This window comes from Dipteris shenzhenensis, chromosome 31 (assembly GCF_047967505.1).
Source record: "Dipteris shenzhenensis isolate YYH24624 ecotype China chromosome 31, Dip_SZ_1.0, whole genome shotgun sequence".
NCBI classification, from domain to species: domain Eukaryota; kingdom Viridiplantae; phylum Streptophyta; class Polypodiopsida; order Gleicheniales; family Dipteridaceae; genus Dipteris; species Dipteris shenzhenensis.
The window spans coordinates 1,612,537-1,638,104 of record NC_141626.1 but is presented as its reverse complement, the minus strand read 5'-3'; the positions used below and the strand labels follow the sequence as shown (position 1 = coordinate 1,638,104).

Genomic DNA, 25,568 nt, shown 5'->3' with positions numbered 1-25,568 from the left:
AGAGGAAATCTGTTTGGAAGGCTTATTTATAGGCAGTTTAGTCAGCCTGTTTGGGTCAGTCTAACCATAGGCGTGGTTGGCCAATATGCAGGGGCCTTTAGCTCTATATAAGAATGCCCTTTGGCAGTTCAGACAGTTGTGATCTAGGGCACTCCAGTGTGCATACAACAGGCTGTTGGAGAGCAACTGTGGGTGCATAGATAATGAGCTTATTAAGCAGTAAGAGCTATCGAAGATGGGCAGTCCGAAGAGGCTAATTCCACTGCTCTTGGTTTGCTGAAATGTTATGTGTCTGAGCATAAGACACAATGGGAGCAGTATTTGCCCTTACTGGAATTTGCTTACAAAAATACTGTGCATACTTCCACTGGTAAAGCTCCTTTTGACATAGTGGAAGGGGGTAGTAATGTTCTGGCTATCTTGCATACTAAGGATAAGATTTTTGAGGCTGATAAGTATGCTGAAAGCATGGATTTGGCACATAATAAGGTGAAACAAGCTCTCCAGAAGACTCAGGCAAAGCAAAAGAAGGCAGCTTGGAAGCCTCTACAAGTCAAAAGGAGGAGCACGCAAGTGGAGATGCAAATTTTGCCAAGATGAAAAATCTGGAGGCTTAGACCGAGTTCAACATCACTTATTGTGAGTAAAGAGGAGAAACATTGATTGCTGCCCTGGGAATATTCCAGATTCAGAGATGGCATGTTTTCAGGCACTTGCAGATAGATTGGACGCTGAGGAAGCACGACAGAAGGTTCTTGATCCTCGAGGTCGAGCAAGGGCATCCTCACATGCAACACCTTCTCCTGTTGCTTCCATTTCTAGCTCCTTTGGGAGTGCAGCTTCACAGGCACATGCTCTCGCTTCATGAGTCCCCACCCTGAGAGTCGTGCATGCTAGCCTTGTGGCATCATGGCATCTTGGGAGGAGGGCACAGGTAGATGTTGCAGTGAGGAGGGCACAGGTAGATGTTGCAGTGGGCCAATTCTTTTATGGATCAAATGTACCCACAACAAAAGCCCGCAATCGTTACTTCATTGATATGGTAAAGGAGATTGCAGCCTTTGGACCATCTTACACTGCTCCCTCATGTGAGCCCGTGCGCACCACAATTTTGGCAACAAAGAAGACCGCTATAGAGCGAGCTTTGACTTCCATCAAAGACATATGGGTGAAATGTGGTGTCACATTGATGGAAGATGGATGGAGTGATACTAGAAGCCGCTCTATTCAGGGTATCATTGCATACTCCAGGGGGGAGGGGACAGATTTTTCATTAAAGCTATTAATAATTCAAGAGGGAAAGTCAGTCGAGAGGTTGGCTAGCATTTGGATGGAGTCCATTGAGTATGTGGGGGCAGATAAGGTTATTCAGTTTGTTTTTGATGGCGAGAACTCCAACAGTGCAGCAGGGAGGATTTTGGAAGAGAAGTACCCTCACCTTACCTTCACTCCTTGCATGGCACATGGGCTGAATAATCTCTTGAAGGATATTGGTAAGTTGGATTGGGTACATTCTACCATTGATATGGGTAATCATGTTGTATCTTTCAACACTCGCCATCACTACATTTTGGCTATTTTTCATAAAATATCCCCTCAAAAGAATCTCTTGAAGTATTCCGACACACGCTTTGCTTATAATTCATCATGTTGAAGCGGCTTTTAAAGCTGAAATTTCAATTGAGGCAGCTTGTTGTTTCCATTGAGTGGGATGCATGGCGTGAATGGAACTCAGAGACTTAAGTCCATTGTCTTGGATGACCTCTTTTGGGATGATGTTCGCCCTTTTGCTTCAGGTTACAAAGCCAATTCTTTTGATGTTGAGGCTTGTTGATGGAGATGGTCCTTCTATTGGGAAGGTGTATGAAGGGATGGATAGGATGATTGAGACCATTCAAAGTATAGATGCTTTGTATGCTTGGAGGAAGGAGGAGTTAAGGACCTTGGCAACCTTTCCGTGGACAGAATATCATTCACCTTTGGAGGCTGCAGCCTTTGTTTTGGATCCGGAATTTCAAGGGAAGGGACAAGAAATAGATAAAGAGGTGGTGCAAGGATGGGAGAAGATATTGAGACGACTTGTCTCAAGTCAAGATGATAGGAGAAAAGTGTGGGAGGAGCTGTCATATTGTAGGCAAGGGTCTATAGTATTCTACAGTTTGCTACGCTTTATTCACTTTGCAAATGTGTACATTTCAGTTTTGAGTATTCTAAGAGTGTCTTTAAATGTCTAAAGCTGAAATGGAAAGTTTAGAGCCACTAAAAGTGGTTTTCTTTTCATATTTTTATATGAATTGATGACGTGGTGTTCCGGTTCCTGTCCCTCCTTCTCGAAAAGTTCCCACTTCGGCAGTTGAAAATTCAGAACGTTCCCGTTCCCTGCTAACTATGACTTGAGGGCAGGTTATGTACATTTATACATGGAGTTTTGGCTGTACAACTGTGTGCGCTCTTTCCAGATCTAAAAGTGTCTGTACTCAAGGCCTTTCTTTCTCAGCTCACCCATGTTATCCAAGATGCAATCTGGTTCCACCTTGCTTCTCCATCCCGCAAAGCCCCATCAGTCCTTTATTCTCTTCCTTTTCTCTCGCGTAGTGTTTGCATATCGCCCAGGATCTATTGCAACTGGAGCAAGAGCATCACAAACCTTCCGTGAAACCTGTAGAGGTTTTCCACAGCCAAAAAGGATGGATTGCAAATGCTGGAGGCCTTCTTCCTCTCATGCCAATTGTGCTCATTCCGTATGTGCATCGATTACCGCACACTGAACAAAATGACCATCAAGAATAGATTCCCTATTCCGCGCATTGATGATGTGCTGGATCAGTTAAATGGAGCTTCAATTTTCAGCAGGATAGACTTAAAGAGTGGCTATCACCAAGTGAGGATACAGCCTCAGGATGTGCACAAGATAGCGTTACGCACTTTTTTTGGGTTGTATGAATAGTTGGTGATGCCTTTTGGATTGACAAATGCCCCAGCTACTTTCAATAGGATGATGGATCGTATCTTCCGACCTTACAGACATTTCATTGGTACCTTCTTCGATGACATAATTGTCTTTTCTAAGTCCGAAGAAGAGCACAAGGAACATCTTGCTATAGTGTTTCAAGAGCTGAGAAATCATCAGCTCTATGCAAACAGCAAGAAAAGTGAATTCTTCCTGGAAGAAATCCATTACTTGGGGCATATAATATCCAAAGATGGGATATGGATGGATCCAGCAAAGATCCGTGCCATTCAGGAATGGCCATAGCTGAAAACTGTGCATGAAGTTCGAAGTTTCCTAGGCCTGTGTTCTTACTACAGAAGATTTATCAGGCATTTTGCGGATATAGCCGCTGCACTCCACTTCACGATCTTATTAAGAAAAATGCAGCTTTCAGATGGGGGATTCCTCAAAAGACAGCCAATCTTAATAGTTTCAGATTTGTATCAGTCATTTGATGTGGATTGTGATGCTTGTGGGGGATGTGTTGGCGCTGCATTGCATCAGAATGGTCATGTAGTAGCCTATGAGAGCAGGAGACTCGAGGATGCAGAGAGATATGTGGGAATCTATGAGAGAGTTATTGGTTATAATTCATGCCATCCATACATGGAAGCATTATCTTTTGGGTGCAGATTTTATAGTTAAACAGATCACCAAGTTTGAGGTACTTTTTGACTCAGACGAAGCTTTCGAGAAGCATATGAAATGGGCAAACATGCTGTCAATGTACCATTTTCAGATTGTCCATACTCCAGGAGTTTGGAACAGAGTGGTAAATGCCTTGTCCTGAAGACCCCAGGTCAACAATGTAACTATTGCTTATCATCAGGACCTGGAAAATATGAGGGAGCAATATGCTAATGATGCAGATTTTGGTGAGATTTTACAGCAAATGCAAGAGGGGCAGTCCACCAGTCACTATTCCCTGAAAGATGGGTAGATGACTGCCTATGCGTCACCCAAGAGATGAGGAAAAAGATTTTGGAGGAATGCCATGCACCTCCCTATGCTGGACATAGAGGAATTACAGCAACAACTCAAGCACTAGAGAGGTATTTCTTTTGGCCAAGGATGCAGAAAGATATACATTAGTTTGTTACTGAATGCCTTACGTGTCAGAAAGTGAAGTATGATAGATGAAAAGCACCTGGCCTACTTATGCCTGTTCCCGTGCCTCAGGCACCGTGGGAAAGTATTGCAGTGGACTTTATTTTTTATTTGCCAAGATCAAAGTCAGGGAATGATGGGATTTGGACAGGGAATGATGGGATTTGGACTATCATTGATAGATTCAGCAAGCAAGCTCATTTAATTCGCAAAACCATAAAGGCAGATCATATGGCTAAGCTTTTCATGGCACAAATCTTTAAGCACCATGGTATGCCCAGTCCATTGTCAATGATCGAGATTCCAGAATGACCAGTTTATTCTGGAGAGCTTTGTTTGATAATATGGGGACGAATTTGAATTTTTCTTCTTCTTTCCATCCCCAGAAAGATGGTCAAAGTGAAGTAGCAAATTCTACAGCATTGGATATGCTGAAATGCTACGTGGGTGACCAAGGTTCAGACTGGGAAAAGTACCTACCATTGGTAGAGTTTGCTTATAATAATATAGTACACAGCTCTACAGGGAAAGTCACCTTTGAGGTCATTTATGGGAAGGTGATTCTGCCACCTAGCCTGAGGACCAAGGATGAAATATTTGCAGCTGATCAGTTTGTGAGAGACCTCTCGACGGCTTACAGCCAAGTAAGTCCGGACAGCAATTGAAAGGTCTCAAGAGAAGCATAAAAGAGCTGCAGATAAGCATAAGAGACAGTTAAATCTCAAGGAAGGGAATTGGGTACTTTTAAAGTTCGAGAAAGCTAGGCCCTGCAAGTTTAAAGGCAAACAGAAAGTGTATGCAAAGTTATCTTCCAGGTACTATGGCCCCTTCAGGGTTACAGAAAGAATAAATGAGGTTGCATACAGGTTGGCTTTGTTAGAGCATTGGAGGATTCACAATGCATTCCATGTGAGTCTTCTAAAGAAATTTTAGGGGCCAGAGCCTATAGAGCCAATATCAGAGGATCCACTAGAAGTGGATGAGCTAGAGGAGCTCCTTCAGCCAGAGTAGATTGTGTAACATATTGTACGCAAAGGCCCTCAAGGCAAGGAGTTTTACAGGTATCTTGTAAAATTCAAGAATTATACGGCATTGGATGCCAAGTGGATGGATGAAGATATGTTGTCCGATCATCCACAGCTTTTGGATGTTTAGAAGGAAGCTTTTCAGTTGCGGTCAACCGAATAGAAGCCGAGGGGATGTCACCACAATGTAAAATATCCTAAGTCAAAGTACAGTTGACCATTTATCTGATCATAATTAAGAGTTTTCATATGTGTTAATTATGATCAAAGAGTTCTTTTAATGGTCAAAGAATTGACTACGGTCAAAGATACTTGACTCTGGTCAAGTCGAGGAGACTTGGTTTATTACCAAGAGAGTTAACTGCGGTTAATCAGAGAACCACAGAGCTGACTATGGTCAGAGAGTGTTGACTTCAGTCAACGAGACTTGGCATGCGCCAAGAGGGTTAACTATGGTTAACCAAGATGTGCCAACTTCGGTTGGAGGGACTTGACTATAATTAAGGTGCCTCGACCCTTGGTCAAAGCCCCTTAATTATGATCAAGAGCGTTGACTTCGATCAACCAGAGAATAAATATATATTTTTATATTTGTTATGTGTGCACATGTGTTCAGTGGGGACGCCCACTGTGACTAGAATTAGTCCACAATGTGTTATTTGCATGCAAAGCGCTAACAATTAATGGGTGCCATGGTGGTGCGCTTTAATTAATTGTTGTAGGTACTAGGAAGGGTTATTTTCCTAAGAGCTAGGGAGCCTAACAAGCATCTAGGAGGCAGTTCACGTGGCCAAGTGCTTCGAAGATTCCAGAGTTGCCCTTAGTGGCATGTAATAGGACTTAGTCTAGATTTTAGACAAGTGGCATGTTGCCAATTTGAAATGAGCTTGAAGCTCTTATAATATTGATTCACGTTGTATTTTTTGTACCAAGCAGCTCTACGTTGAACTCTTGTAATAGCTTTCTCTCTTCATGAATAAAAACCTTGGGGGGGGAGGGGGGGCAATAGCCCGACGTTTTGTCTTGGGCCCTAGTGCATTTGTACAGAGAGGGAGTGAGAGAGAGCATAAGAGAGAATATTTGTAGTAATTATCTGGAGCGAGGTTTCAGTGCAACCGATCCCTCTTGGTTGATGAGGAATCATCTTAGGAGTAGAATGTCGTGTGCGGTGTCTTGCTAGTTAGTTGTATCTCTTTGTGAGGGAATCGGGATGGATTTTGGGTGCGGGAGCAATGGAATGGAGATGGAATGCAAGGGAGCAAACAAGAAGCTGAAGAAACCGAGTCCACTTGCGAATGGATAATGAGAAAGTACAAGAGGTGGTCAATGTAGGCCCCAAAGTCAACCATAGGGGTTGACTGGAGAAGTCAACCTAAGGGTTGGCTGATCTTACAAGGCACATATCAGGGCTAAGTGGCATGTAAGATATACCTGGAAACTAGATCATGGTTGCACATGTTCGTCCAAGATGGATATAGCAACCTATGATAGTACAGGGAGATCAACATCACGTAATAAATGATGCCAAGTGTTAGGCATGATGAAAAGCCTCAAACTTGGGTCTCTGGTGGTTAAATACTTCATTTACCTTTCATTCCATCTACACCTATGAGGGCCACAACGAAGTGCATAGTGGATATGCTTGTCAAAGAATTTGCAAAACGAGAAACAATATGGGGATACTATTTGGTGAAAAACTATAAAGATGTGATTAGGAGGAAACAAGATCTCTCGTTTATGGAAAGGATTCTCTTTGTTAAGCAAATATGACCATGTCCATTGCTAATTAAATGTTGAGAAGGTCATACCGAGAGTATGACTCAACTAGATGTCATCGAACCAAAAGACCCCAAGAAGAATCATTCCTCTCATAAATTACTCGAGACCTTAAAAGAGAGAGCCAAGCCACCAAACACCAGGTCATGGACAAAGGAGATGAACAAAAGTGCTCAATACCGAATCACTTGGTTTGTCAAGTACACGGTCCCGAGCCCACTGGGATGTGTGACACACGGGTGTGCCTATCACCGTCCGTGAATGCCTGCAAATCCAGTGAAGATTGATCACTATAGAACAGCTCCAAATGCTGCGTTTGCGTTGCCTTCAAGTAATGGAAGACCTGCTTCACTGCCTGCCAATGTTGCGTGCTAGGCTTGTGCATGTACCTGCTTAACTGGGAAATGGCATACTACAAATCAGGCTGGGTATGACATAAGTAAATAAGGCAGCCCACACCCTTTTGGTAAAGAGTGGCATCAAATGGGGCACTCCCATCTTTGGAGGAGAATCGGAAGCTAAACCGGCTTGCAATCCTCGAATTGGAAGCGCTGCAAGAGCTGTCCAATATATTTGAATTGACTCATCATGATGCCCCCCTCAACATTAGCAAATTGGATGCCCAAATATTAGTGCAACCGGCCCATATCTGACATTGCAAATGATTTCTGCAAATCTGCCTTGAAATCTGCAAATTTTTTGAGTGTCAGGCCTAGTGATAAGCATGGCATCTACATAAAGAATTAAAATCAGAAATTCTGCTTCACTCTTCCGTGCATAAAGAGTGGCCTGTGTAGGGCTGTTTTGAAATCCAAGACCCACTTATTGCTGATGGCACGCTTGCCTGCTGGCAAGTCACACAACTCCCATGTGCCATTTGAATGAATGGAATCAAGCTCACCTTTCATGGCATACATCCATTCTCTGCTATCAAATGCATCCTTATGACAAAGAGGTTCCTCGTTGCAGGTGGTAGCAACCAATAGCAACATGAAGCAAACTGGCTTCCATTTGTTTTTTACCACCTTTGGTGGGGGCAGCCAAGGGCTCAGCTTGCTTGCTGTCCCGTAGAGTATCCAAGAGCCACCTCGGAACTCGTTTCCGCTGCCTAATGACAGCTTGTTCCTCTGGAACTGCTTGTTCAATAGCATGATCATCATGTGGCTGCAAATCAGGCTGAACATGGGCAACAGGAGGAGGCTGTGAGCTGCTAGAAGCATTTGGAGCCGGATTCTGCAAAGCATCATGATAACCTTCCCTGTGCTAGGCTGATAAAACTGATATCCTTTGCTCTGTGAGCTGTAGCCAATGAAAATATATTTGATGGCCTTATCCTCTAGCTTATGCCTCAGTTGAGATGGGACATGTGCGTATGCAAATGACCCAAACACCCACATGTGGGAAATCATAGGCTTCCGGCCGGTCCATGCTTCACATGGAGTAATGGTCTTCAATGCTGGTGTGGGTACTTTGTTGAGTACATACTTGGAACACATAATGGCATCCAACCAGAATTTGTTTGGCAAAGACTTGCCCTTAAGCATGCACCTGCCCATTTCAATTTCTGTTCTTTTTTTATGCTCTGCAAGCCCATTCTGTTGCGGAATGTATGACACTATGCACTGATGAAATATGCCCCGGGCTGCTGAAAAATCAGAAAATTCACGGGATATATACTCACCCCCCCAGTGCGGAGAGTCAAGAGTTTGTTCCCACTTTCATTCTCAGCCATGGCAAGAAAGCGCTTGAAATAAGAGAAGACGTCTGACTTGGCCTTCATGCCATAGACCCAAGTGAATTTGGTGAAGTCATCCACAACAGTGGAGAAGTACAAGTCACCCCCAAGTAATGCTGTCCGCATCGGGCCGCATACATCACTATGCACGAGATGCAACTTCTTGGATGCACCAACGGCCCCATCTTTGGGAAATGGGAACCGATACATTTTGCCCAATAAGCATCCCTCACAGACATGTTTGGCAAGTGCATGCATAGGTGGGACATCTACCACCATACACTTTGAATGCATTTTCACCAGATTTTTGTAATACTGATGCCCTAATCTCTCATGCCACAAATGTGAATCTGAAATGACAGATTCAGAGACCAAATTTGTTCAATATCTGGCTGTCATAAGCATCACGATGTCACAACCCACTGGAAAGTGACCCAGTAAGTACAATGCAGTTATCATACCGGTTGTCATACACGGCACCGATAACCAAAAAAAAAACCTTGAAGCCATTTAGGGAGATGGCCGATATATAAATCAGATTCTTTTTTATACCTAGAACATAAAGCACTTTCAGAAGTGTGACTGTATCCCCTGACACAGAAGTGGCCTCAACTTGGCCAATCCCCTTCACAGGATAGGATGCATTATCGGCACAAGTGACAGTGCCACCATGTGATTCAGCCCCAAGGATTGAAAGAGATATTTGCAGGAAGTGATGTGCTCAGATGCACCGCCATCAAAATACTAATCTAACTCAGAATTTGAAACAGAAAATGCTGAAGTATGCTTCTCTGGATGGTATTATAATACATGTCACAACAAATGCCCACTCATCATGAGCCATGTTTGCTGACTCATGAGTGTGTTCAGGGGCGTAAGACCTTTTTCTTTTTAAAGCAATGCGCTTGCGACATTCTGATGCTTTTAGAGCAAGCACACATGCAAGACAACGCTCTGGAATGTACATTGTGAGATTAATTTGAGCCTTTATAACTTTATGTGGACAAAATCTGTCCTTGATATGTCTTAGGAAATGCGAGATTGGAAGACATGTGCCTTCTTGCAAGGCAAAAGAGGAAGTGTGGGTGCTTCTTAAAATCTCGGAAGCAGATTGTTGGAAGGTGATTATGGACAACGTGTACTGAAGCCTTCAAGAAGAGTACTTGCTTGAGAACTAAGTGAGAGTTCATAGTCCAGGTTATCTGGAGATTTCATTTCTTGAGATGGTTCTTTTGTTGTGGACCTTGCTAGAGACCCTTAGAGCATGCATGGTGCGTGGAAGACTCAAGGTTGTTCACTCATTATGAGGGGGACAGTTGGAAGATGGTGGCATTTGGATTGCTCGAGTTTGAAGGCGGGAACGTGATTGAAGGTGGTGGTGCCATTTGGTGCTACCTTGGATGGACCTGTGTACCAGGATGGTTTGTTTGTGCAGGACCAAACCTGGAGGAGCAGGAGCCACTGGTTGAAAACCCAGGAATCGGAATAGACACCGGATTGTTCCAGTGGGTTTCATCATGGGAGCTGTTGGAGCAACTTCATCGACGAGTTGGCAGGGGCCGAGATGTGTCGTTGAGAAGAGGTGTTGAAAAGGTTACCTCCCCATCTGTAAGCCTCCAAATGAGGAGAGCGCGGGGAAGGGAGACCTAGGGCAAGATTTGCCCAGAGAAAAGGGAAAGAGGGGGCTGCCACATGGGCAACACCTCACAACAAACAGGGTGGGGTTATCCCATCATCCATGGCAAAGGCTGCGACAGTTGGCACGGCCTTCAAGCCTGGATCTGGCCTGGCAGGAGGCGGATCTGGAGCAGCAAGCAGGCGGGGTAATCCCATGTGAAAGGTGCACTGATTGGTGAGGTTTGTGGGCCGGTTTATAGCCTGCAACAGGGCCAACAGATGGCAGGGTATGCAATCTACAAGGGCTGGGCCCTGCATGGAATAAGGGGGCTGCAAAAGGGCAGTGCCCTGCCCTTAAATAGGGCTGAGGCTGGCTGGTTGGCTGGCCAACCAGGTCGGCTAGCACACAGTCCCACAAAAGGGTCCCCATAGCTCCATAAATAGGGGCTGGTGGGTTGGTTGAAGGGCCAGGAAGTTGGCCAGGGAGGGAGGCTGCTGATCGGTTATTTTGGGGCCCCTTGGGGGCATTCTACACATCCACCAGGGCAGCCTTCAAGGAGCAGCATCTTTTGGTGAGGACAAAGGACCACGTTTTGCTGGGACTTTGGCCCTCTATTGTATCGTGTCCATTGGACGAAAATATTTTGTTGGTCCTATATCTCAATCTCTATGACACTTAGGTTCCCATAGCTCCATAAATAGGGGCTGGTGGGTTGGTTTAAGGGCCAGCAGCAAGTTGGCCAGGGAGGGAGGCTGCTGATCGGTTATTTTGGGGCCCCTCGGGGGCATTCTACACATCCACCACGGCAGCCTTCAAGGAGCAGCATCTTTTGGTGAGGACAAAGGACCACGTTTTGGTGGGACTTTGGCCCTCTGTTGTATCGTGTCCATTGGACGAAAATATTTTGTTGGTCCTATATCTCACTGACACTTAGGTGTGGTTTGATTATGCACGCACACTCTATGATATCTCAAATCAGCCAGTGCCGAACCTATCACATATGCCACGCCCCACATCCTGCGCCCTCTTCACTGGGGGGTAAAGGATGCTGTAATGAAACTTCATAATGGCTGAGCGAAGGATCATGAGGGACTATGCACTGAGTTCATTGCATATGGGATTAACCTCCTAGCCCCGATCTTAGCAAAGCTATTTAATGAAGCTGTTTGCTTGGGGTTTCCACGCACTTGGACCATAAACACTATCTCACCGATTCACAAGGCAGGGAATCCCATGAGCCCGGAGAACTACAGGACCATTATGATTGGACATGTCATGTTTAAGATTTATGCATTAGTACTTGATTTTGAGGTTAGCAGATGTGTGGAGTGTCGAGGACTTAGAGCAGTAGGACATGCCAATTTCAGGCGGGATCATGGGACCATGAACCACATTCTCGCGCTCAGATGTATCATCAAGGAGGCGAAGGCACGGAAGCAGAGGGTTTATTGTTGCTTTGTGGATTTTTGCAAGGCATTTGACACGGTTCCGAGAGTTCGTCTCATATGACACCTATAAGATTTCGGTTACGACCAAGAGATCATTTGGGCTGTCATGGCACTTTATGAGCAAGTTTCAGGCAGAGTCCGGACATGATCTGGATGGATAGACGAGATCATGAGCATTATCGAGGTCAAACAAGGGTGTCCACTATCACCTAGCTTGTTTGGCCTCTACATTGACGAGCCCAAGACAATGATGTAGACACATGGGGGTAGGTTGCTCTCTCGCGTGCGGTTTCATTCATGAGGTGCTTAGACACCGCTAGAGGATACTCCGAGCATGGAGGCAAGAGTAGACTTCTTCCTCAACTGATACTCCTTAGAGCTCTATCACGGAGTTCTTTCAGCCAGATCACATAGACCCCCACGAGACGAGACCTCAACATGATCGTGACCTGGAGCTTGTGACTCAACAGCTTAGACAGAGGGTTGACACATAGATCATACTTGGAGACATCCCCTCCTTGTTTAGGGTCGGAGCCCGACCGTCAGGGGTCAGAGTGGCCTTGGTTAGATGCAGAGCTACGACCAGGAGATGTACCAGGATTGCACCCTTGAGGGGCCGACAGCGCTCTATTGTTGACCTCATGCCTCCATTGCCTCATCCATCCCAATGTCCTGTTGCTGTTGATGATGATGATTATGATTATGATGATGTCGATGATGATACCGAGATTGATATATAGTCGACTATCGACATGACTATGTTGTACTTAGGACTTAGTACTGCCATTTTGCATTTTTTGCTTTTTGCATTGGTGTGGATGCTCGTTTAGTAGCTCCACTACCACAGCTCATTGTATCAGGTTTTTCACAGTCTCATAGACCCATCCGTCTTCCGAAGACTTTAATAAACTTTATTTATTTATTTCTTTCTCTTCTTAGCATTGTCTATTTGCTGTTTTGCATATCTATGTGAAGCATAGTTAGTAAAGAAGTTTGTGATTCCACCCACACCACAACTTGTGTGAGTTCCTGGGCTATTCTATCAGTCTTCCGTTGTGCGTACCCTCTGTTGGTTGATTTCTAACAGAAGATGTGTAGTATAGCGATGCACCTCGAGCGCAAGAGCCCTCTATGACCCAGGTGCTTGCTCAAATTATGGAAATGCAGCGCATGATATTGGATCTTCAACAACAGCAGCAATTTGAACACGCCTCACTGATATTGGGATATCCTTCATTGCTCTTGAGATATTCAGTGGGGAGAAAAAGGACAAGCAACCAAAATACGTCTTCCTGGCTTAAACTGTTGGGAAGCATATTTCAGTGTCATGCAATATTCTAAAGAGATCAGAGTAACATGTGTGGAAGTGTACCTGCGTGATAACTCGCATGTATGGTTTTTTGAATTCAAACAAAAGTCTAAGAGTCAAGACCACTCAAGTGGGAGGATTTCAAAGCTGCGTTCTTGAGTTTGAGAACTTTATCAAAATCAAAACGACATGTTATGCAGGGCAAGACACTAGAGGCGTATACACATACTTCCAGCTTTTCCAGTGCAAGTTTCCTACCTTTTTCATATCAAACTTGGTGCCTATCTTCTATATGGTCTTCCAAAGGACTACTAGAATGAAGTGAGGCAACAAGCTTGAGACCTATGCGTTATTCCAAGAATTCCGACAATAGTATCGTGTAAACTACTCGGTGCTTTCTATCAATTCAGACAACGGATTTTGCAGAGGCATTTGAATGAGATGATTGCGAGTTGCCAAACACATATACTTGAACTTAAGAGTTTGCAATTAAGCTGGAATTAAGACTTATACAGCTTAAACACAAAGTGACATCATTGGAAAATGCAATATGATTGAGGGGCCAAGACGGCCCCCCCCCCTTATCCAGGCTCACTTTATTCTTGAAAATGGAGATACAAGACCAAGGTGCAATGCACCTTCCAAACTGATGAACTCAGTGAGAACCTAGGACCTAGATACAAGACTCAAGAGCATATGTACAAGGTAGACAACAAAAAGGAGGACTCCAAGCTCAGGTTTCAACTCTTGGCTTGCCCAATCCACAAGGAAGAAGCCTGCAACAATCACCACTTACATCCAACATTAGAGACAAGCACTAGTGCTGTAACAACATGAAATAGTGCTGTAAATGAGATAAACTTGACAATACAGGCTCCCTTCGTGACTTGACCCTTTTGTAGATGAAGTCCTTGATGCCTCTGAAGCTACCTTGGGTGAGGAGAGTGTGGAAAAGGGGCTGGAATGAGAACAGCTTAGAAAAACAGCCTGTAGGCTAGAGAGAGAAAGCTTTTATGGAGTGATAGCTGTAGAGAGAGAGTGCCAATGCTGATCCCAAGGGAGGAGATGTAAGAGAGGAGCTGCTGCTGTTCCAGAAGTGCACAGAAAGGCAGATTTCTGCAAGGGAAATGGGCTGGAACAGTAGAGAGAGAAATTCTGCAGTAGAGAGAGAAAGACTGCAGCAGGAGAGAGAAAGGGGCTGTGGCTGCTCCAGGCTAGGTGAAGGAGAGAGGATGCTGCTGCTGTTGTTCCAGAAGAGCTGAGAGGGGGCAGATTTCTGGAGAGGAGGGGCTGGAACTGTAGAGAGAGAATGTGCTGTTGTAGAGAGAGAAAGTGCTGCTGAGGTGAGAGAATGGCCTGGGGAGAAGCTGGCTGCACCCAAGGAGCTGGAGAGGTTCTGCTGCATCATCCAAAAGGAGGGAGAAGGAAAGTGACGAAATTTTCATGTGTGGAATGAAGGGGAAAGGCCTTCTTTTATAGGCTCAGCCCCCCCCCCCTAGGCCTAGAGTGGAAGGTGGACACTTGTCCCAGATTTTTGGTACAACCTGCCCCAAATCTACCAGATTTGGGGCCAAACACTTGGCCTGCATGCCCTGCCACTTGCCATGTATGCTGCCACATGTGTCGGACAGGTGGACTGACCTGCCAGCTCAGATTCCATGTGGCAGTCTGCCACGTGTCAGCTGCCACGTCACTCCCAAAAACCCTAAAATTTCAAAGTTGTCAGAATTTAATTCTGATCGCACCCACGGGTTCCTAACAGCTTAGACTATCTATTGATGTACTCTAAGGTCATAATTAAGCCATACTGAGCTCATTTGTTTGTCGGCTTATCTTGTATCTCCATTACTCTTGGCATGCTGCCAGGCCCACACCCAAAGCTCAGGGAACATTCTCTTGAATGGTTCCTAGGTCGGTATGCAATCCGTGCATTTGATTGGTCCCATGTTTGGGTACTCAGGTGGGGTGTGGTTTCCAGATGTCCCTCTCAAAGAGAGGCCATCACTCTTGTGGGTCACTAATGCCCATAACCCCAAGCAAGGGGGTCCACCCTCAAATGCTAGACCTAGTCCCCATTGTCCGTCACTGAACAGTAGGAAAACATTTCATTTCTTAATAAGCATACTATTGAAAAACAAAAAGAAATAGTACCAAGCAAGTGGATACATGTTGAAGCAGGATGACATATCGCCTCTCAAGGAGACAAAGGCACTGTAACAAAAGGGGTAGTTTAGTGACTTTATAAGTAGTACTTTGTACTTTAGGCTGTTAGGATGTTGCATGTGGCAGTTTTGGGGAATAATTTCATAAGCACATTTGTAAAACAGCCTGCTCTAATTTCTATAAAAGGCTTGGCTGTCCCATAGCCCTGCACGAGCTAGGTCAGCAGATGGAGTCCTAGACCCCTTGGGTGGAGCCCTCGGGAGGGGCTTGGACCAAGAGGTCTGGCAATAGGGCCAGGCAGAACAACAGGTGGCGTGCCAAAGGTCGCATGCAGAGGATGGTAGAGTTAGGTGGAGCCCCTTCCACTGGGAAAGCAGACAGAGAGAGACTCTACAGACCGCCCACAAACTCTGGAGGAGCAGACCTTCACACGATGTGGTCCCCCCTAGCAGCAGGAGCCCCGAGTGCAGTGTCACAAGCACCCCAGCAGTCTGGTGCTCCCCCTGCTGCCCTGAAGGTGGCCCCTTCCCCTTCTCTACTGTTTGGAGGGGTCAGTCTAAGGCTATTTGCTGGTCCAGAATTAGTTAGAACTAGTTAGAGATGGAGCTAGTTCTGTTCAGTGGTATCAGTGAAAATCATGGGAAAGTGTGGGAAAATCATGTCTTTTCTGTTTGAAGATTGGAGCATGTGTTCATAAGCATGTGATACACCTCTATGCAAAATTTTGTCGTGGGAAAAGTGCCCCAATCTTTGTATGCCATGTGTCAGCCTGCAAACAGGCCCAAACATCAACGTTATCAGAATGAAATATTTTTTACATCATTCTGATCGCATTGACTACCTGCATCAAAGCCCTCATGAATTGTAGCAAAACTCTTGGTTTGAAGCTGTGCTTGGTGCTTGAGATCTGACGCCGGCAATTTGACACAAAGGAGGCAATCCTTGGAGATTTTGCCAAATTGTGATTTAGACTTGATAGAGTGTGTTGCCTAAGCATGGTTTAAGGTTGGACCAAAAATCCTTGCAGATAGAGTTGGTTTTTCTCAATTTGAGGGCAAAAGTTTCTCTCAGCTGGGTGCAACTGTTATGTCCACTAATCTCTGCTCATAAATAGAAATTGTGAGAAATCTCGACTTTATTCTTCACTTATGCTCAATTGAATACTGTAAATGTATTAGGAAAGAAAGAATTTCAAAACCTGAGCTGAATTTTGAGGCCTGGTAGCTAATCTGCGAGTTACAAGAAACTGCTACGATCTGCTCATATCCTGCTTCAAACTGAGCGTGGACAACATATGCTGAATCACAATTACTATTAGAAGGGATGTGCAAAGTATGATCTCCATTAGATTTGGTCAGATCCTATCTTCTGGAGCAAACTCTCTTTCTGCCAAGCGCAAATGACAGATTTCCTTAACCCCAGATAATTTCTAGCTATCTTGGGATTCTGGATTTCTTCCCCTACCGGCGCACAATTGGATCTAGTAAATGTACTAAGCTTGGAGGAATTTTCGAATTTTGGATCAGAACGGTGAAAATTGTTAAATTTTCAAATTTTGGCTTAAAGCAGTGAAAATATTGAATTCTGGAGTTCTCTGTTTCTGAAATGCCTTAAAAGAAGCTTAGAAATCAGGCTAGAAAGCAAGCAATGATGGATTCTGACCCTAGGATGGAGGGAAAAGTACTTGAAGACATTGCAAACATTGGAAAGGGTTCAATTGCAGGAGAGCAGGCTGAGAATTCCATCAGGAATCAAGAGCCTGTGGACAACAATCAGATCTCTATAAAGGCTACTTAACAAAATCAAATGCAAATTGATGCAAGAGCAATCAATTTGAAGTTGTTTGGGCCCTATACTCCAAGAATATAGGGAGCTAACTATTGAAATCAAGTTCAACAATCAAAGAAAAAACCTATCTGCCACTATAAATAAAGGGTTTGATCATATCAAGAGGAGCCAAATTCGAGAAGGAAAAAGACCCATATTGATTGATTTTGAAGCAGGTCTTGTCTCAGATGATGATCTTGAATATGTGATTGATCCTGAAGGATTTATGGTTTCAGATAGAAAGGCTCACTACAAGTAAGAGCTTTCACTTGAGCACCTCAGAGAGGTAACAGTCTTGAAACTGAAGTTTTATGTTAGATATTTAATGCTCACGAAGGATTGCCTGTTGATCTCAGATCAGCCCTCACATTCCAGCAATATGTTGAGACCCTCAAAATCCAACGGGGTGCTACTTCAGGGTATTGAGGTCAAAGATAAAAGAATCCTTTCCCCCAGTGAGTTGGAAGAGTGGATAAGCAAATTGGAAGATTATTTCATGGTGTATCCTAACGGGGATCAAGGGAAAAATCAGGTTTGTTGTGCTTCACTTGGAGGATTTTACTCATACCTGGTGGAGAAATCTTCGACAAGATGGTGTTGTAATTGATACTTGGGAGGATTTCAAGAAGAAAATTTCCACACTTTTATAGCTCCTCTAGCTTGGGATCAATATATCTGCAGGTGATATGATTTGACTAAGCAAGGATCAGTGAAAAACTATATCAAGCAGTTTTGGAAACTGGCTTTATTCATCCATGGCATCGATGACAGAAGTAGAATGCTCAAATTTTTCCATGGACTGCATCCTAGCATTGCCTCAGATATGGCAACTCAAAAGCCCAGCACTCTTAAGGAGGCCTTTGGGACCAAGCCTTCCATCAAAGGTGGTCCTACTGATGAAAACAAGCTTCCTGCATCATCTACAACTTTTTCTATCCCTAGGTATCCTATCTTGTATGGTAGCAACGTGGGGCATGCAAATAAGTATAAGGCTGAGGATGCAAAGGCCTCATTTAAGGCCCGTATGGATGACAGGAAAAAGAAGAATCTGTGCTATCTTTGTGGAGAGAAATGGACCCTGGAACATCCGAGGTGTGTGCAAAGCCAAATCAGGGGCAAAAGTTAGTATGACTTGAGATTGATGATGATCTACCCTATGATAATCCAGTAGCAGATTCTGAATTTCATGCATGTTCAAAGCCCAAGAGTATGCCAGCTATCAAATGTGGAAACTCTTGATGATGATATGGATGATGGTAGAGAACCTGAGGTTTAACTCTTGCATTGAGGATGATGAAGTGATTTGGGACACTCAGTTTGTTTTGTACGGCATCTGTCCAGAGGCTGTAATGGGCTGGTGGCCAAACTCTGAGATTGAAGGGAATTATTAATGGTAGATCTGTCCACATCTGGGTTGATAGTGGAAGCACCCATAACTTCATCCACTCCAAATCTGTCCAAGCATTGAGATTGAACCCGTCTACATTGGATCATGGGCGTTTGGGAGCACTCCATAAGCAAACATCATGATTTTGACATCGAATACAAGGTCGCTTTCCATCATGCAAAATTATGATTTTGACATTGAATACAAGGTGGGGAAAGAGAAGATAGTGGCGGATTCACTCTCTAGGACGTGGGCATGCACTTTATCCTCTATTACAGGTGGGCATGCACTTGGATCCATGAAATTCAAGAGGAATACCTATGAGATCCAACAGCTGCACCTTTATTTCAGAACCTGCAAGACCCCGACTGCCTCGATTATCCACATTTACAAGTCACAAAACGGGCTGATTTGATTCGATGACAGGATTTTTCTCACTGAAAACTCAGGCTATAAGCTGCTGGTGCTGCAGGAGCTGCATTTTTTACCAATGGCTGGTCGCACAAGGTTATTCAAGACCTATGAGAGAGTGAAGCAGAGTTTTGATTGGAAGGGGTTTTGGAAGCATGTACAGATACGTGACATCTTTGCTTAATATTGGAGAGATACCAGGACTCGTGGATATGTCCTTTGAGCTTTCGCACTACCTATTGGAGTCTCCTGAGAGCTTTGACTGAGATCATTAGCTTAGCACTCAGCAAGGGCCTTAGTGAGCCCTTTGCTTCAGCCCATGGCAGCTTGTATGAGCTATTTTGTTGATTGTACTTTGTCTCATAGGCCCGTGAGGCCTCCCAAAGACGTTAATACAAGTCTCTCTCTCTCTCTCTCTCTCTCTCTCTCTCTCTCTCCCCCCTACCCCTTCTCCTTCATTCTCCTTCTCCTTCTCTCTCCCTTTGGCTCTTCATTCCCCTTTCTGTAATCTGCCCCCTACCCCTTTTCTACGTCGAAAGATTGCTCTTTCAAGAGCGTCGTCTAGAACCAATTAAAAGCTGGTTCATTTGATTCCAGGGCCGACTTCATCTGATTTTATGGCATGGGCTATCCATAGGTGCCATTCATAGGCCATTCTATGGCATGGGCTATCCATAGGTGCCACTCATTCCTTGGTATGTGCCTTGTAGGCCTAGTTATAGAACACTTGGTACGGTTAGTCCATGTACCAGTTAGTACAGTTAGTACTACTAGGACACCTTGTCCTAGGGTTTTGTCATATTAGGTGTACTTTGTACTCGTTTCTTCATTGCAGCAATCAATTACAACAGCACATTTTGTCTCCGTTCCTTCCACCTCTTGTGCTTCTATTGCTTGCCCTAGTCTACACTGGTATAAGAGCAGGTTAGGGACCTTTCCCTCAGCCATTGACAGCCACCCCTGAGCTCTAGTGCTCTCATTCAAAACTTTTGGCAGCCTGTACGGCCTGTATGGAAGCTGGTCGCCACACATGTGGGCATTAAAGGCTATTCCACACAGTTTTGTCGCCACAAAATGGTCTTCTGGTGCTGTATAGCTGCCTACCGTACATGCTCCATTGAGGCCCTGGTTCTGCATTTCGGCACAAATAAGGCCTCAGTCGAGCTGTTTTACTGCCGTCCTTCGCATGTGTGGGCTGCTACAGTTGTATGGAGCACCTAAGGATAGCCACCTTGCACATTTCGGGATTGGTTACTGCATTTTAGAGCCCTACTTCAGCCATCTTGCTGTTTCAGGGCTTCTCTTTGCACTTTGGACCTCTATACCAACCGACTTGGTCATTTGAAGTCTGCTGCCGCATCTTGGAGACCTCTCCTAAAGCCCTTTTGCTCTCATTTGTTACTCCTACACCTCGAGCTGCGAACTTGTCTCCTCAGGTTGCTGCTGCTCTTATTTTGAGAGCCTTCTCATGCTGGCCTTCACTTGTGGGAGCCTCAACGCAAGCACTTGACAATTGTGGGGCATATACCCTTGCTGTAATTCCATTTTCCAGCTTCTTTTGGCATCCTCAACTGTTGCTGTCCATTTCACCTCTCCTACAAGGGTGACTACCTGTGCTCAACGTTGGAGCCTTTTTCTTGCTATAATTTTGAATCTACATCACTTGGTAAGCTCGACTTCTTTGATTTCCAACAAAACAGTCCTTTCTTTGGTTCCTTGGAATTGTGGAAAGGCTTCGTGTTGCCTTTTGGGAGTCTTTTTGCAGCAGGTACACTTTGTGACAGCCACACATTTGTAGTGAAAAAGCTTTGAAGCTTATACAATAATTTGCCTTCAGATTTGGGAGATTGCACTCCTCTCATTTGCATTGTCAGTTCGTGCCTTTTTCTTGCATTTTTGCACTATGGCTGGCAATAAGGATGATTGGACATACTTGATGGCCATGTGGGCTTATATGATGGGGCATGTCTTGGCTGCCAAGAATCTTTGGAATATTGTTACAGGTACTGAGGTCAGACCCATTAGACCTCCTGCTTTTGGTACATCTGGTACTGCCTCTGGCTCATTTGGTGAGGGGTCTAATGCTACTCTAGTGCAGCTGCCTCTTCCACCACAAGTACTTTGCCATGGGCAATGCCAACTGCTACTCCTTTACCAGCTGGTTGCCCTTTTGTTACAGGAGGAACAAAGGTGTGTTGATAGAAATACTTCTATGGCTATTGACCAAGCCTTTGCTGCACATCATAAATACAAGGACAAAGGGAAAGTTTCAGCTGGTAAGCCCCCTCATACACATGCTGGTCATTCCTCTGATGCATCTACTTTGGAGAGAAGAAAAAGAAAAAGACAAAGAGATGTAACTATTGCAGGAAACCTGGGCAAGACATCACTGAGTGCCAAAAGCGCATTGCATCTGAAAAGGAGGAGGAGTCAGGTCTTGCAGTTTCTGGTGCTCGTAGTACAGATGACAAGCATGAGTCAGCTAATTTTGCACATGATCAACATTGGGCTGTTCTTGTTACTTATAATCTTGACATTCATGATGTCTGCATGACAGTTTCTGATGTTTCTGATGCCTGGTTCTTTGATAGTGGTGCTAGCAAGCACATCACTTCCTACAGAAGTTATTCAGCTCACTTGCAATTGCACCGAAAGGGGGAACAATTACATGTGCTAATAATGCATCTTATTTAGTAAAAGGCTTTGGGCAAGTTGCCATTACTTCAGTATCTGGTGGTCCAGTCACTCTAGACAATGTACTCTATGTACCGGGCATCCGCAAAAACCTCATATCCATTTCAGCCATAGCTACTTGTGGATATCAGGTTCTCTTTGATGGTGTTAGATGTGCAGTCTATGATGCTACACATGCCTTTACCATGGTGTTGGCTGGCACATTGACTAGAGGACTCTACAGACTTGTATATGATAGATGCTTGGATGATGCTGGACTTGCAAATGCAGATGCTTATGCTATTGATGCTTTTACCAAGACAGATACTCATTTATGGCATGAGAGGTTTGGACACCTCAACTTCATAAGGATGCCTTTGAAAACGAATGTTGGTTGCAAGCCATGCAAGCTGAATTGGATACCATGATCCATCCATCAGAATAACACTTGGGAGTTGCGTGACTTACCTCTTGGCAAGAATGTCATTGGGACTAAGTAGGTATACAAGATTAAACGGAAAGTTGATGGTTCAATGGACCGTTACAAAGCGTGTCTTGTTGGTAAGGGCTATTGATAGGAACAAGGCATTGACTTTTTGCCCCCACTTCAAGGATCACTACTATCAAGATTGTTAATGCCTTTGCTGCCCACTTTCATTGGGAGGTACATTAGCTTGATATTGAGACAGCATTTCTCCATGGGCACTTGCAAGATCAAAACTATATTACCCAACCTTCTGGCTTTGAGGTTGCAGGTTCTGAAAGGAAGGTATGCCGGTTAAAAAAAGCCCTCTATGGATTGAAACAGGGGCCTCGGGCTTGGCATTCAAGGATACATGCTCATTTACTAAGTCTTGGCTTTCGGAACAGCCCTACAAAGGCTACCCTTTACATTCGTAAGAGTGGGACAGATTTGCTGATTTTAGTACTCTACGTGGATGACATGCTTGTGACTGGGACACATGCTAAGCAAATTGCAGCTTTTAAGCTTGACTTGTTAGAAGACATTTGCTATGTTTGATCTTGGACTTTTGTATCATTATCTGGGCATTCAACTTGCATGAATCCAAGTATTGGATAACTTTTGCAACATTTTCAGTTTGAGGATTGCAAGCCAGTATCCACACCATGGTTTTCATTTCTCATCTGAGGATGGAAGTGATGCATGTGATGTCACTCTCTATCAACAGACAGTTGGTTGTTTGATTTATTTATGTTATACCAGGTTAGATCTTCAGTATGTTGTCTCACAGTTGAGCAAATATATGCACATCCTCTCTACACACCATTGACAGGCCATGAAGCGTGTTTTCTATTACCTCAAAGGCACTCAGCATTTGGGCCTTCTCTACGGGCCAATTCTTCACTTGTCATGCATGGATTCATTGATAGTGATTGGGCTGGCTGTTCCAACACCCATGTGTCACATAGTGGCAACTGTTTCATGCTTGGTACCTCATGCATCTCTTGGTTCAGCAAGAATCAGACTACAATTGCTACTTCTAGTTGTGAGGCTGAGTACAAAGCAGCTTTAACAGCTACAGTGGAGTGTGTTTGGCTCTGGAAGTTACCTGCGGATCTTCATGTACGTCGTACTGCTCCTACTGTCATCTTCATTGATAGTCATAGTGCTTTGGTTGTAGCACGGAATCTAGTTTTCCATGCCCGCACAAAGCATATTGAGGTTCATTATCACTATGTCAAAGAGAGATTATCAGCAGGTGATATCCAGTTGTCTTATCTTCCCTCGACCTAAGTTTGAAGCTTTCCGGCAAGCTTTAAACCTAGTATCTTTTGTAACTTGATCTGTTATGCTCTGTACAACCATAGGTTGCTATATCCCTATAGGATGAACATGTGCAACCATGACATTAGTTCTTTAGGTATTCTGAGACGTGTCTAGGATACTTCGCCCATACCATGGAGAGGTGTCTGTAGGCCATTCTATGGGCTATCCATAGATGCCACTCATTCCTTGGTATGTGCCTTGCAAGCCTAGTTATAGGTAGTTAGGACACTTGGTACAATTAGTCCACGTACTAGTTAGTATATTTAGTACTACTAGGGTTGTCATATTAGGTGTACTTTGTACTCATTTCTTCATTGCAGTAATCTATTACAGCAGCACGTTTCGTCTTCATAGCTTCCACCTCTTGTGCTTCCATTGCCTGCCCTAGTCCACACGTTGGACCTTCTTTGTGGGACTCTAACATAAATGGGAATTAAGGGTGAAAATGGAAGCAAAGGTGCCAAATAGCTGGAGCTTTGATACCAATGTAGTTAAGGGGGCAGGGGGCAAATTAGAGAAAGGGGATTGAAGAGCGGAAGGGAGAGAGAATGAGGGGGAGAAGGAAGGAGAAGGGGTAGAGAGAGAGAGAGAGAGAGAGAGAGAGAGAGAGAGAGAGAGAGGCTGCAAGTAGGAGGCATAGTAGATAGGACTGAACTTATATAGTCTCCCTCAACTATCTCCTTTTTACCCCTCTTTAGGTGTAAACATCCCCTAGTCAAATTAACCCTCACTAACCTGGCCCAATCTTGGTCTGCCTTCATTACATTCGAGAGGGAAGTTGAAGGGAGAACAAGCCCGTGAGCCATAAGTTTAGAGCTTTGTATACAAGTTTTCAGACTAAGATCAAATGTTTTAATCCAAACAATTTGAAACAAATTATTACATTGGCTTTGAGAATTGAAGAAAGGGAGGTGGTGGGGGAAAGTTTACATCAGGTCAAGACAAGCCAAAAGTTAGAAAGATGAGTGATAGGTTTTAAGTGAATAGAGTAGGGTATGCAACTCATAGGGGAGGTTTAAGGCCAAATCCAAATTGTGGAGGAGGTCCTAGAACGAATCAGCCTCAAACGCAACATCGTTCAAGAGACAGTTGGATCGACATACCATCACAAGGTACAAGGAAGGCTTGTATACTACATGTAATGTAGTACACGAATTCTTGGATTGGCCTTTCAAGAAAGGAAGAGAACAAAGGATGGGACATCCTATGAGAGAGGAGAATAAATGAAAGTAGAAGTGGTATGGGAGGAAGAGGAGATAGCAAATAGCAAATGGTTCAAAGACGGAGATTTTGAAAGCTTGGGGACAGGTAAGAGACAAGCCAACATTGTTCCCGTTCAATAATGATTCATCTCATAACACTATCTCACCCGAGTTGGTGTCATCTTTGGGGATTGTTCTAGACCCTAAGAGAGGGAGAGAGGCAACAAGAGCATACCATGATTCACCGTCAACCTTGTGCCAATGGGCAGCCAGCTCAGAGTTCATTTCCAAGGGTACCACGACCACTTAGATTTCCTAGTTGGAAGGATTTTAGACATGGACATGGTGCTAGGTCAACCTTAGCCCTACAAGATACAACCTAGGGGTCCACATCATCCTTTGCTTGTTGGTTGGCCATTGCACTATCAACAACTGTGGAAGGCACATGAACTTTGCAGCCAAACATAGCCTCAAATGGGCCCATCCCAATATCGGTATGTTTAGTACTATTATAGCAGAATTCAGCTAGATGAAGCTACTTGTCCCATGTTGTCTGAGTGCCAAAACAGAAATGTCTGAGGTATTCTAGTATCAGCCAATGAATGGTAATTTCGTTATAGCTTTGGTTGCAGCATATCTTGGATATCAACATATGCAAGCTCATACCTCTCCTTGAATAGAGAAGGGTACTCCTCAGAGGGCTTGATTGGATCTTGGTTAGTGATATTTGAGGATTATGGCAGAGATGACTTGCTCAATGTTGCTCAGCTGCAATCGATATGGCATGCATACACAAGATTACGGGTCAGCACATGCACTTAGGCTTGCACATGGCTGATAGCTTTCAGGGAATGTGCATGTTTGTACTGTCTTCTTACTACAAAAGTAACATGGACAGCTGACCCTTTTTTGCCCGTTCCATCCAATACCCCCTCCTTGTTCTATAGGTACAAACAATGTCTTTGATTATTATGTTTGTTAGGGGGTTGGTGTAGAAAAGGGGGTAGGGACAGATTAGAGAAAGGGGCTAGAAGAGTGGAAGGGGGAGAGAATGAGGGAAAGAAGGAAGGAGAAAGGGGTAGGAGAGTGAGGAAGAGGCGGGAAAA

At 44.3% G+C, this 25,568-nt stretch overlaps 1 protein-coding gene across 2 annotated transcripts in view; it reads left to right on the top strand.

The window, feature by feature from the left end:
• LOC147880892 (vesicle-associated protein 1-2-like) overlaps positions 1-25,568 on the top strand; it is a 42,141-nt gene that overhangs the window by 3,433 nt on the left and 13,140 nt on the right. The window lies entirely within an intron of this gene.